At 57.7% G+C, this 12,549-nt stretch overlaps 1 pseudogene; it reads left to right on the top strand.

Moving 5' to 3' along the window:
* The first annotated feature begins 4,641 nt into the window (after positions 1-4,641).
* On the top strand, positions 4,642-12,493 carry LOC142008382 (vacuolar protein sorting-associated protein 28 homolog; annotated as a pseudogene).
* Positions 12,494-12,549: the final 56 nt, after the last annotated feature.

Genomic DNA, 12,549 nt, shown 5'->3' with positions numbered 1-12,549 from the left:
TGCTGGGGCTGTCCCCTTCCCCACCCCTCTTCCTGGCACACATCCCAGTGCGAAAGGGCCAGCCCAGCGACACAGATGGAGGTGGAGACCTTCGCAAGGCTGTGCTCTGGCCCTGGGCTCCTGCCAGGTTCCCTGGGCTGCCTGTGCCCAGGAAAGGGAGGGAGGTAAAGAGCAAGGGAGCTTTCACCCATGCACAAACCTGAGAGCGGGGAGGAGGGGCATGCTGAGCTATGGGTCTCAGCCCTCCCTTCAATCACTGTGAGCAGGCTACGCTGCAGCCTCACCCACACCTGGCTTCTGACATGCCCTGAGGAGGCTCCAGGCGTAAGAATTAATCACCATAACACATAACAATAATTCGCCCGTACTCACAGCCAGGTAAATGTGGCTGCCTTACACCAGCACCAATGCATAAGCCAGTAACGTAACAGTGCCACCTGGTCGTCAGTTTGGGTATCGCAGCAAGGGCATCCCCCGCGGAACATGCCACGGGCTCTCTGACACCGGTCATGGCGTCTCGCCACAGCTTCCGGTGCTGAACTGAGGAGGTTCCTCCGGCTCTGGGTTCAGGCCCAGAAAGATGATAGCACACCGGGAGGGAATTCAGGAAAGAGCAGGCAGAAGCTGCCATGTACCTTGAAGGAGCTAAGAGCCTCCTGGCTAGAGCACTGCACCCCTTTCATTGCAGCTGGCCAACACTGACCTAAACCTTGGACTAGTCCACAGGGAAGAAGGACATCCCGGCATAGTGCAGAGCCAAGCTGCCTTCTTCCACCGGCTACAGCATGGTAAGAAATAAATATGCCAAGAACAACAAGAAGGCCTGTGGCCCCTTATAGACTAACATATCTTGCAGCATAAGCTTTCGTGGGCAAAGACCCGCTTCATCAGATGCATGAGCAGAGGGGCGGTGTCAGAGGGGTATTTAAAGAGTGGAGTCCCAGGAAGAGGGAGGGCCGGAGCTGACAAGGTCTATTCAGCAAGATGGAAATGGCCCAGTCCCAAAAGCAGTTATCAAAAGAGGAAAATCCAAGTCAGATCAGATGGGGGATGTGAACCTTTGTCAGAGTCTAACTTGTTTTGCCCTCTTTTGGTAAGTACTGTTGATACCGGGCCATTTCCGCCTGGCTGAATAGACCTCGTCAGCTCCGGCCCTCCCTCTTACTGGGACTCCGCTCTCTAAATACCCCTCTGAAACCACCCCCCCCAAATCATGCACCTGACAAAGCGGGTCTTTGCCCACAAAAGCTTATGCTCCAAAATCTCTGTTAGTCTATAAGGTGCCACAGGACTTCTTGTTGTTCTCGAAGCTACAGACTAACATGGCTCCTCTCTGATATATGCCAAGAACGAATCATGCCAAACCAACCAAATTTCCTTCTTTGAGCGAGTGGCTGGGGAGAAGCTGGGGAGCAGCGCTATATCTAAAGAACACTTTTTGCATTGTGATGCCAAAAAAGGCTATTCCTCCAAATCAGCTGCTGGTATGGCATTCTGACACACCAGAGCCGTGTCTACACGTGCACGCTACTTCGAAGTAGCGGCACTAACTTCGAAATAGTGCCCGTCACGGCTATACGCGCCGGGCGCTATTTCGAAGTTAACTTCGACGTTAGGCGGCGAGACGTCGAAGTCGCTAACCCCATGAGGGGATAGGAATAGCGCCCTACTTTGACGTTCAACGTCGAAGTAGGGACCGTGTAGTCGTTATGCGTCCCGCAACTTCGAAATAGCGGGGTCCGCCATGGCGGCCATCAGCTGAGGGGTTGAGAGATGCTCTCTCTCCAGCCCCTGCGGGGCTCTATGGTCACCGTGGGCAGCAGCCCTTAGCCCAGGGCTTCTGGCTGCTGCTGCGGCAGCTGGGGATCCATGCTGCATGCACAGGGTCTGCAACCAGTTGTCGGCTCTGTGTATCTTGTGTTGTTTAGTGCAACTGTGTCTGGGAGGGGCCCTTTAAGGGAGCGGCTTGCTGTTGAGTCCGCCCTGTGACCTTGTCTGCAGCTGTGCCTGGCACCCTTTTTTCGATGTGTGCTACTTTGGCGTGTAGATGTTCCCTCGCAGCGCCTATTTCGATGTGGTGCCGTGCAACGTCGAAGTTGAACATCGACGTTGCCAGCCCTGGAGGACGTGTAGACGTTACTCATCGAAATAGCCTATTTCGATGTTGCTACATCGAGATAAGCTATTTCGATGTTGGCTTCACGTGTAGACGTAGCCCAGCATGCCCCACATTGCTGCCTTTCAGAATTACCTACCAGTGTTCCTGGAGCTCATCCACGGAGGTGGGGATTCACTTGGTCCTAGGGGGAGCTAGTTCTGAGTCTGGGGCTTCACCTGTCAGATTTGACTCCCTGACAACCTCTCCTTGGTCCTGGAGACAATCCCTGGTCCCTGTGCAGTGCCCCACCTTCACACAGCCTCTACGCACACATAAGGGGCAACCAGCTCTGACAAACACCTGCTTCTTGGTACAGCACCACCACCGTCCACACCCTCTCCCGACACTCAATACCACGAGCATCTACATGTACATTTGCACGCTGCCCAGAGGCACAGCAGCAACATACACACCCCACCTTTACACACACACACACACATCCTTTCACACAGCACCTCCACACACACACACCCCCTTGGCCCTACGCACCACACTGGCTCCAATGTTGCTATCTTGGCTCTGCACCCAGTGCTGTCAGCACACCCACCTGCCCCCTGCCCTTCCCCGTTTCTTTTGTGGCCCCACGACCACCCGCTGCAGGCATCTGCTAGCGGCACAGTCCCACTTGAGGCAGGAGAGACAAGGTATGGTGGGTACACCCCACACAGCCCCCTCCCCCTGCCAGCATAAGCAGTGTGTTGTTACTGTTGCTGTTACTGTGATTATTTATGTACTTTCCATTGTTCTACAAACTAACTACCATGAATACATGAGGGGTGCAATTTTATATTCTTGCCTCAGGTGCAGAATTAGCTAGTTAGGGTACTGAGATTGTCACAGAACCTACTACTGGAGAGAGCAAGAAGGATTTTTATTCTGGAGTAAAAATGAGTTTGTTCTGCTCTGAATACATCAGCACAGAGATCTCTCCTGAAATAGAGGTGCTGGTCAATTTCACAGCTGAATCAGTTGCTCATAAACTTCACAATTACTGACATTTACTATGCTTATGGTTATACTAGAGAGGTTTGTGACATAGTAGGGCATGCAACAAACTAAACATGGATCAAATGCATCAACGTTTCAAATCCATCACAGAATACACCACCTTGAAGAGCGAGTACAGACACATGTTCAAAATATTCTTTAACTCAACTATTTCTAACTATTCATAGCCCGAAATCAGCCACACATGCAACGTTTGGTTCAGGTCTCCGAATGTTGCTTGTCATGTTATGAATTTCACATCTGTAACAATATTTTACAAGTATGATTTTATTAAATAATTGAACCAATAAATAATTGAAATTCAATGGATCGATTGCAAAATGCAAAGGAGAATAAATAGCACCTTACAGGATTAGAAGGAAACATGGGCCTGCAGTTGTACAAAAAGATGGGCAAGTTGAGGGAGGCAGCTCCAGAAAACAGACTCCTCTCCTTGCCAACCCCTTGGGGCAGAGATGCTGCATTTAAACCATGTTCCAGCTGGCTCCATCCTTCTGTCCCTGACCTTGCACAGCAGGGGATGGGGGGCTACCTGCCAGCCCACGCAGGCCAGGAAGCAGCACTGTAGCTGTTTCTCAGCATGAAGACTCCTGTGGGGTCAGCATTTCCCCTCACAGCCGCTCTGCAGAGCAACCATGGGAGCAGGAGGAACTGACCAAGCCTGTGCCAGGCTGGGACTCAGGCAGCTTTGACCAAGGAGGCTCGGCACCCTATTGCAAAAGGGTTACTAGGTAAAGGACTGACAAAGGGCCTTACTGCCGGGCCACCTCTGGGGAACTTTACTGGGAACATTCAGACAGGGTTACCCTACAGAAGAGAGAACATCCCTGAGGCGCAGCGTGTCTGTAACAGTACCCACTCGTTCCCACCGCAGTACCACCGGGCTCAGCAACCTTGGAGGCAGTGTTGAAAACTGACCTTCCATCCTCTCCAGCCTGAGTGCCGGTGATACTTTTAAAAGCCACTAGGGGTCCTTCTGACAGCAGCTCCGTGAATAAACACGCGAAGAGGCAGGGCTCTCCCGCTCGGGGAGGGGGTTGGCCGTGTGAGACGGGCTTTTCCTACTCCCCAGGCGGCCTGGCTCTGTGCCAGCACCCGGCTGCCTGGGGGGAGGAAGGGCGGGGCTGAGCTCCCGCCTCACCTGCTGTTCTTGGCACGCGTGCTGTTCTTGGCACGCGTGCCGGCTCTGCGGAGCCCTAGCACGTCACACACGCTCCCGTTCGGGCTGCTGGCGCCTGGCCCTTGTACCGGGGCTGTGGCGCACTCCGGCATCCACCCACCGGCCAGAGGCGCAGGGCGCCGGCTCCCCCCCCCACGGGATTGCACACCGCCGGGCCGGGCGGGAAAGCCCCGTCTCTGGCGGGGGCGGGGGAGGTCACTTGTTCATCCCTCAGCACTGCAGCGCGCGCCCTTCCCGCCCAAATAACGGCCGCGCCCCTCCCAGGCAGGCGGGCGAGCGGAGCGCCGAGCGCTCGATGTGCTCCGGCGCCATTTTCCAGGAAGCGGGTGAGAGGCCGGAGGGCGGCGGCGCGGTAGGGCCGGGGGCGCGGGGAGCAGCGGTGCGGTGCGGTGCGGTGCGCTCGGCTCAGGGGGTGTGTGTGTGTGTGTGTGTTTGGCTGGGGGGCGGTGAGGAGCGCAGGGCCGGGGGGCGGTGGGGAGCGCAGGGCGGGGGGGGTGTTTGTGGCTGGGGGGCGGTGAGGAGCGCACGGCTGGGGGGGGGGGGTGTTTGTGACTGGGGGGCGGTGGGGAGCGCAGGGCCGGTGGGGGTGTTTGTGACTGGGGGGCGGTGGCGAGCGTGGGGCCGGGGGGGGTGTTTGTGACGGGGGCGGTGGCGAGCGCGGGGCCGGGGGGGTGTTTGTGGCTGGGGGGCGGTGGGGAACGCCGGGCCGGGGGGGGGGGCGTTTGCGGCTGGGGGGCGGTGGGGAGCGCAGGGCCGGGGGGTGTTTGTCATTACGGGGCGGTGGGGAGCGCAGGGCCGGGGGGCGTTTGTGACTAGGGGGCGGTGGGGAGCGCAGGGCCGGGGGGTGTTTGTCACTAGGGGGCGGTGGGGAGCGCAGGGCCGGGGGGGTGTTTGTGACTAGGGGGCGGTGGGGAGCGCAGGGCCGGGGGGGTTGTGTGTGTGTGTGTGTTTGGCGGGGGGCAGTTGGGAGCACAGGGCCGGGGGGGTGTTTGTGACTAGGGGGCGGTGGGGAGCGCAGGGCTGGGGGGTGTTTGTCACTAGGGGGCGGGGGGAGCGCAGGGCCGGGGGGGTTGTGTGTGTGTGTGTGTTTGGCTGGGGGGCGGTGGGGAGCGCAGGGCTGGGGGGTGTTTGTCACTAGGGGGCGGTGGGGAGTGTGGGGCCCCGGGCTGTTTGGGCCCGGGGATCGCGTCGGGTGCAGGGGCCGGGCCACCAGGCCACACTAACGCCCCTCTCCCTCCCTCGCAGAGGTCCCCCAGGCAGCAGTGCCCCAGCCCACCACAATGTTCCACGGGATCCCTGCTGCGCCTGGCCCAGGAGGTGAGTCCCGCTGGCCCTGCCGCCGTGGGGAGCAAGGGGCCCCACAGCACCACCCCATGGCCTGGGCTGAGACACAGACTGGCCCGGTCGACACCTGACAGAGCCCTGCCTGCTGGCCATGAGCAGGGCTGTGACCCAGGCCCACCCCGCCCCTGGCCAGAGACCCAGTGACACCGCGGGCTCCAGCTCCCCTCAGGGGACTGCCCGCCCTCAAAGTCCCCAGGGGTCAGGCTAGCGGGGCTGGGGGCAGCAGAGTGGTGGGACACTGGGCTCATGGGAGGGTGGGTATCACGGCCACAGAGGCAGGTTACGAAGCAATGGCTCAGTCTGCATCAACAGGGGTTAGGATAGCACAGCAGTTCCCAAATTGGGTTGGGACCTCATTTTAATGAGTTCCCCTGGGTTGGCTTAGACTTGCTGAGATCGAGGCCAGACAAAGGGCTTCAGCCCTGTGCAGTGGGCCTCAGGTTCCAGGCCCCTCCTGGGGCTGCAGCCTGGGTCCTCAGCCTCTCCTTTCTTCGGGCAATGGGGCTGGTCTTTTGTTCCCCTTACTCGCACCCCTGGTGGCAGGGCCTGGGTTTTGGCTGAGGCATGTGTCTGTGCATTACTTTTTCTTGGCAGAAGTGGATTGTACAGCAATGAAGTTTGAGGCCCCCTGAGATAAAGAACAGCTTTCCCACACTGAGGGCAGTTAAGCTGTGGAGCAGGTACCCCAGGGAGGTTGTGGATCCCCATCAGTGGAAGTTGTTAAGAACAGGCTGGACAGATGCCTGGAAGGGATGGGCTCTGTTTACTTGGCCCTGCTCCAGTGCAGGGGCTGGACTCAACTTCTCAAGGACCCTTCCAGCTCAGAATCTGATTCTCCCTTGTGAACTGTGCTGGGTTCTCTGGCCTGGAGCAAGGGGCGGTGATCAGCAGGAGGGGCGGGATGGAAGAGCGGAGCAGGCTGTAGAGGTCCTGGGTGCTAGCAGTATCCCTGTAGCTAGTAGGCTAAGGAGCTGTGGACGTGGTCCTTCCTAACACCGGGTTACCAGGAAGGTTTTGCATTGTGGGTGTCACTGGTAGGCCCCTAGCTATAAGTGCTAGGTCTGTTCATGGATTTCCTCTTTTTCAGCCCCAGGGAATAAGCCAGAACTGTACGAGGTGAGTAACGCTGGTCACGTTCCCCTCCTCGTCCTGTCCCTGGCACAGGAGGCAGAATGACCTTCCAGCGTAAGTCGGGTTTGGCTCTGCAAACGGTTTCACAGCCCTCAGTGCTGGAGCATTCAGGGGACCCCAGCTCTTGAGGTGATTCCCAGCTCCTTACCTCCATCTCAGTGTGGGTTTCTCTGGTCCCTGTCTCCTCTACCCTGTGGTGAGGATGCAGGAGGTCCGTATCTGTCAGCTCCGTCCCCACCTGCTTCCAGCCTGTCCATTTGTGCAGCTGACCACACACTGTGCGGGTACCTGACAGGCTGTGTATCTGCTCTCCTTGCAGGAGGTGAAGCTGTATAAAAATGCACGGGAGTGAGAAAAGTGAGTCCATCCCCAGCCGAATGGGTTCCCATGTGGTACACAGTTCTGTGGGGCTTGGGAGTGCTGGGACTTCAAGCTGTTGTCTGCAGTGAGGTCCTTGCTCGGGAGATGCTGGGGCTGATGGTGCAGGGAGCTCTGCGTTCTGATGCTCTGTCCCCGCGCCAAGCTAGGAAGGACCCAAGAGCCCTTCTGCTCCGCCTCTGCCATTGGCCAGGGCAGCCTGCGGCTGAGAAAGATGCAATAGGCGGAAGGGTCTTCTCCACAAAAAGGGAGTGCTCCTGCTGGGCTGTGGAGCATGAGAGCCCCTGTGCTGTTCCCAGGGACGCGGGCGCGTGTATAGCGGTGGGGGTCACAGGCTATGCGCCTTCACGGGCTTCTGCGCTTGGGTTTCAGGTACGATAACATGGCTGAGCTGTTTGCGGTGGTGAAGACGATGCAGGCTCTGGAGAAAGCCTATATCAAGGACTGTGTCTCTCCCAACGAGTGAGTCCCCAGCTGGGTTCTGTTTCCAGCCTGGTCTCTCCCAGGGGAGCCAAGCGGATGCAGCAGCAGGAGCATCTCCTGCAGGATGCGTCGTCACCGAGTGGAGCAGAGTGACCTCCCCTCCCCAGGGCACTGCGGACACACTGGGGAGGGGGCTCAGAGAAGCATCAAAACAGCCCCTTAGTCCCCCCTCAGGCCCTGCCCACTTCCCCTGGGGGCCAGGCAACATTGCTCCATGCAGAGGGTCTCCAGTCAGAGACCCTGGGGAGCCTCCCCTGCCGTGGGGGCTGTTATAGTGTTCTCCTTTCCCCTGGGGACCTGCTTGTACATCCTCGACCTCCGTGTTCCCCTCCTGCTTGGCATGAGCCACTCCAGCTGTTCTTACTCCATGCACTGCCCCAGGTACACTGCAGCCTGCTCCCGGCTCCTGGTCCAGTACAAAGCTGCCTTCAAACAGGTACAGGGATCCGAAATTGGCTCCATCGATGAATTTTGCCGCAAGTTCCGGATGAGTTCAGCCTCCAGCAGTACAGCTTTTGGGGACTCTGGGACAGGAATCTCGGGGGGCTCCTAGAACAGTGGGGGCGGGGGGGGGGGCTGTGTTGCTGCTGAGTTCTACATGTAGGCCGCATCGACACTAGTCCCCTCCTTTTGGGGCGAGTTGGGAATATGCTAATGAGGCACCACTGTGAATATGCAGTGCCTCATTAGCATAATAGTGGCCCCACACAATTGGAAAGCACAGCTTTCGAATTGTGCGCTGCCTCTCTAGACGGGGGCTTTTTGAAAGGACGCTCCTCCGCCCCCGGACTTTGAAAAACCCTTCTTCCTAAAACCAAATAGGAAGAAGGGGCTTTCGAAGTCCGGGGGGTCCTTTCGAAAGGCCCCTGTCTAGATGGGCGGTGCGCGATTTGAAAGCAACACTTTCAAATCACATGCAGCCACCATTATGCTAATGAGGCTGTGAGGGGGTTCGGGGTCTCCATCCTCTGCACCCCATCCGCAGGCAGGAGAACAGCAGGTTTATTAGGCAACAGGGCACAGCGTCGTACAGAGGAGTCAGTGCAGCCGGCAGAGACAGCCAGTCCAAGCCATGCTGGGGAGAGGAGGCCCCGAGGGCCCCCCGGAGCCGGGGTCTTGCCCCCTCCTTTGTCTCTCTCTCTCCCAGCCCCGACTAACTGCTTCCAACACCCAGTTCCAGTTCAAACCCCTCAGGCTCCACCTCCTCCTTTGTCTGCAGCCCAGGGGTGTCACCTGGTCGCCAGGTTACCCTCAACAGGAGCCCCACGTGTACACACAGGTATCTCCCACTACATCACAGAGGCACTGCATATTCATGGCAGCGCCTCCTTAGCATCTTCCCAACTCGCTCATTAACATGTCCCTTCTGAAAGGAAGGGGCTTGTGTAGACATAGCCCTACTGTGCCTGACTGACTTAGATGCTGGGGGGAGAGACTGCATAGATTTGTTTATTCCAAGCCTGGAGGAACCAGTGTGGTCACCCAGGCTGTTCCCCTGTGTCCCTCTGGCCAGAGCCCTGCCCCCAGCTCACTCCCAGAGCAGACCTGTCCCATGAGAAATACAGCCCGCCTAGATTTAAAAACTGTCGGTGCTGGAGAACCCACCAAAGGTGAATTACACTCTCGCGGTCACCTGGCTTAGAGAGGGGGCCCCTGAGCTTGGGGGGGTGAGTGTGCGCGTGCACGTGCGCGCGCACACACACTCTCTCCCTCCCTCCCCTGGACCAAAGGCACTTCCACCTTGTCGTAATCATATTACCTTCGTATAAATCCCGTGTACTTCCACGTCACACCTGCAGCAGTATTCAAGGTCACCACATCTCTAAAAAGATGTATTGGAATTGGGAAAGGTACAGAAAAGGGCAGAAAACCGATTAGGGGTATGGAATGGCTGGGGTATGGTGTGGGGAGAGTAGTAAGAGTGGGATTTCTCAGCTTGGAAAAGAGGCGGCTAATGTCCAGAACATCCCAACTGGTTGGACAAAGTCGATAAGGAAGTGGTGTTCTGTCTTCCTTCTCCTAATGCAAGAACTAGGGGTCACCCCATGAAACAAACAGGTAGTGGGGTTAAAACAGACAGAAGGACAGATTTCTTCACACAACGCAGGGCCAGCTGTGGGACTCCCTGCCACAGGGCAATGTGAAGGCTGAGACTATAACAAGGCTCAAAAACCTACTGGATACGTTCATGGAGAACAGGGCCACAAATGGCTGTTCAGCAAGGTGGACAGGGTGGTGCCTCTAGCCCCCTGTTTGTCAGAAGCTGGGACTGGGTGACAGGAGAAGGATCACCTTTTGGTGACGTGTTCTGGTCATGCCCTCTGGGGCACCCAGCACTGGTCACTCTCTGCGACCAGGCTGGGTGGCCCTATGTTCAGACCATCTGGCCACGTTCTGTACTGTGCTCCCTTCCCCCGGCTCAGCACATGGAGCGGAACCCGGCTTTCCCTGGGAAATGCTCTTTGTTGGGGGTTATATGGTGCTTGTTACCCTGCCCTGAGCTTGCCCAGCCTCATTGTAACCCTCCTGCTGCTGCAGCTCGACTGCCCGCTGGCCATGGAGAGGATCAAGGAGGATCGGCCAATCACCATCAAGGACGACAAGGGCAACCTGAACCGCTGCATTGCTGACATCGTCTCTGTACGTTCCCGGGGCAAGGGGCTGTGCGCACTGTAATCCCGGCATCCTGTGCTTCTGGGACTTTGGCAGCTGGCCTGGCCTGTGCAGCTGCATGGCTGGTCCCCAGGGGGCTGTCAAGGGCCCGCTGGCCTGGCTTGCCCCCACCCTCCCAAGAGGGCCGGAGTGAGGTGCCCTGCTGCTAGCTTCCAGGCCATTGCTGAGGCACCTCTTTTCTCTTCCAGCTTTTCATCACAGTGATGGACAAGCTGCGCCTGGAGATCCGAGCCATGGATGAGGTGAGAATCATTTACAGAGGGACAGAGGATAAGACAGGGAGTATCTTACAGCCTTGGTATAAATCCAGGGTACACCCCCAGCTTGAATACTGCGTGCAGATGTGGTCGCCTCATCTCAAAAAAAAAAAACAAAAAAAAAAACACCCTTGGCTGTGGAAAAGTTTCAGAAAAGGGTAACAAAAACAATGGATTTGGACCGGGTCCATTTGAAGAGAGATTAAAAAGTCTGTGACTTTTCAGTTTAGAAAACAATAGATGAAGGGTGCGGGGACGACTAAGAGGTCGACAAAATCATGACTGGTGTGGAGGAAAAATAAGGAAAAGGTATTTACTTGTTCCCACCACACGAGATCTAGGGGTTACCCAGTGAAATTAGCAAAAGGGTTAAGAACAAACAGGATGTATTTCTCATGCAGTGCACAGTTCACTTCTGGAGCTCCTGGCCAGAGGATGGCGTGAAGACCAGGACTTTATCAATAGAGTTCCAAAAAGAGCTAGATCCATTCAGGGAGGTGAGGTCCATCGGTGGCTGTTAGCCAGGATGGGCAGGAATGATGGCGCTAGCCTCCGTTTGTCAGAAGTTGGAACTAGATGACAGGAGATGGACCACTCAACGCTCAGCTGTTCTGTTCGCTTCCCTTGGGGCACGTGGCATTGGCCACTGTCCGAAGACAGGGCACTGGGCAAGATGGATTTTGGTCTGACCCAGTGTGGCTGGTCTTCGGAGAGAGAGGGGGACAAGCTAGGGGTGCATGGAGGCTTCACTGCTGGCAGCAGTGCCTGAAGCGGGGTGGGGCTTTCCCAGCCGGGCCCCAGGCAGGAAAAGCAGAAGCTCCATGCTTTTGTGCATCCAGATCCAGCCAGACCTGCGGGAGCTGATGGAGACGATGAACCGCATGAGCCACCTACCTCCTGACTTCGAGGGGAGACAGAAAGTGAACCAGTGGTGAGTAGGGTGCTCTGAGGCCCCTGCCCTCTGCAGGAGCAAGCCCGGGTCCTGACCCAGCTCTCCAGGACAGGGCCTGGACCTGCCTTGCCCCATGGCGCTCCTGCCAGTCTGAGGGCATGGGGGAGCGCAGAGTGCCTTCGGGCCCAGCTCCATCAGTCTGCTCCCTCTGCAGTGGGAGGTGCTTGTCCCCAGCCCTGCTCGCCATGTCTGATCAGGGGCCTGGTTGCGGGGTGGGACCGTGGCCAGAGGAGCTACCAGCTTCCTCCTAGGCCAGCACTCAGGGCGACAAGTCGTGGCTCCTGCCAGGTCCCTCCAGTACTAGTGCAGGCGCAAAGTGCAGCCCAGCAAAGGGCCTTCTTCCTGCTCTGGGGGCCAGGCCTGTGCCTTGACTCTCCCCGGCAGGCTGCAGACGCTGAGCGGCATGTCTGCCTCTGACGAGCTGGACGATTCCCAAGTGCGCCAGATGCTGTTTGATTTGGAATCCGCCTACAATGCCTTCAACCGGCTCCTGCACTCCTGAGGCTGGGTCCTGCGCCCTGCCTGGTCCTGAGGAGCGCCCTCCCACTGTAGCAGTCCAGCAGGCTCCAGGCCCTTTCCCCTAGGCTGCTGTTGGGGGCAGGAGGCTGGGAGTGGTGCACTGCAGCCGTTCCCGCAGCAGGGTTAGGGCTGAGTCAAGGTGAACTGTGCTGTTGCAGGGCACATTCACACTGGGCCAGCTCCAGCCAGCCTGTCTCCTCTCCTCCCTGCCCGTGAGTCCTGCAAGCAGGGCGGGAGACTTGTACACCTGCGGTAATAAACCCCCATGCTGGCTAGCCTGCGGTGCTGTGGCTCTTGCTGGGTGGGAGAAGCAGGCACAGCCACTGCACCTGTACTCAGGGCCTGGACCAGCCCATCAGCTCAGATTTTCTGGGTGCCACAGCAGCTGGCTAAGGCAGGGCGCTCCACCCTTGCTGACAACAGGTCATGCCCCAGGCTGCAGGGGAGCCTGGGAAATGAGGGTCGG

The sequence above is a fragment of the Carettochelys insculpta genome, chromosome 2 (assembly GCF_033958435.1).
Source record: "Carettochelys insculpta isolate YL-2023 chromosome 2, ASM3395843v1, whole genome shotgun sequence".
Taxonomy (NCBI): domain Eukaryota; kingdom Metazoa; phylum Chordata; order Testudines; family Carettochelyidae; genus Carettochelys; species Carettochelys insculpta.
Note: the sequence above shows the minus strand (reverse complement) of the source record. Positions and strands in the feature narration are given on the sequence as shown.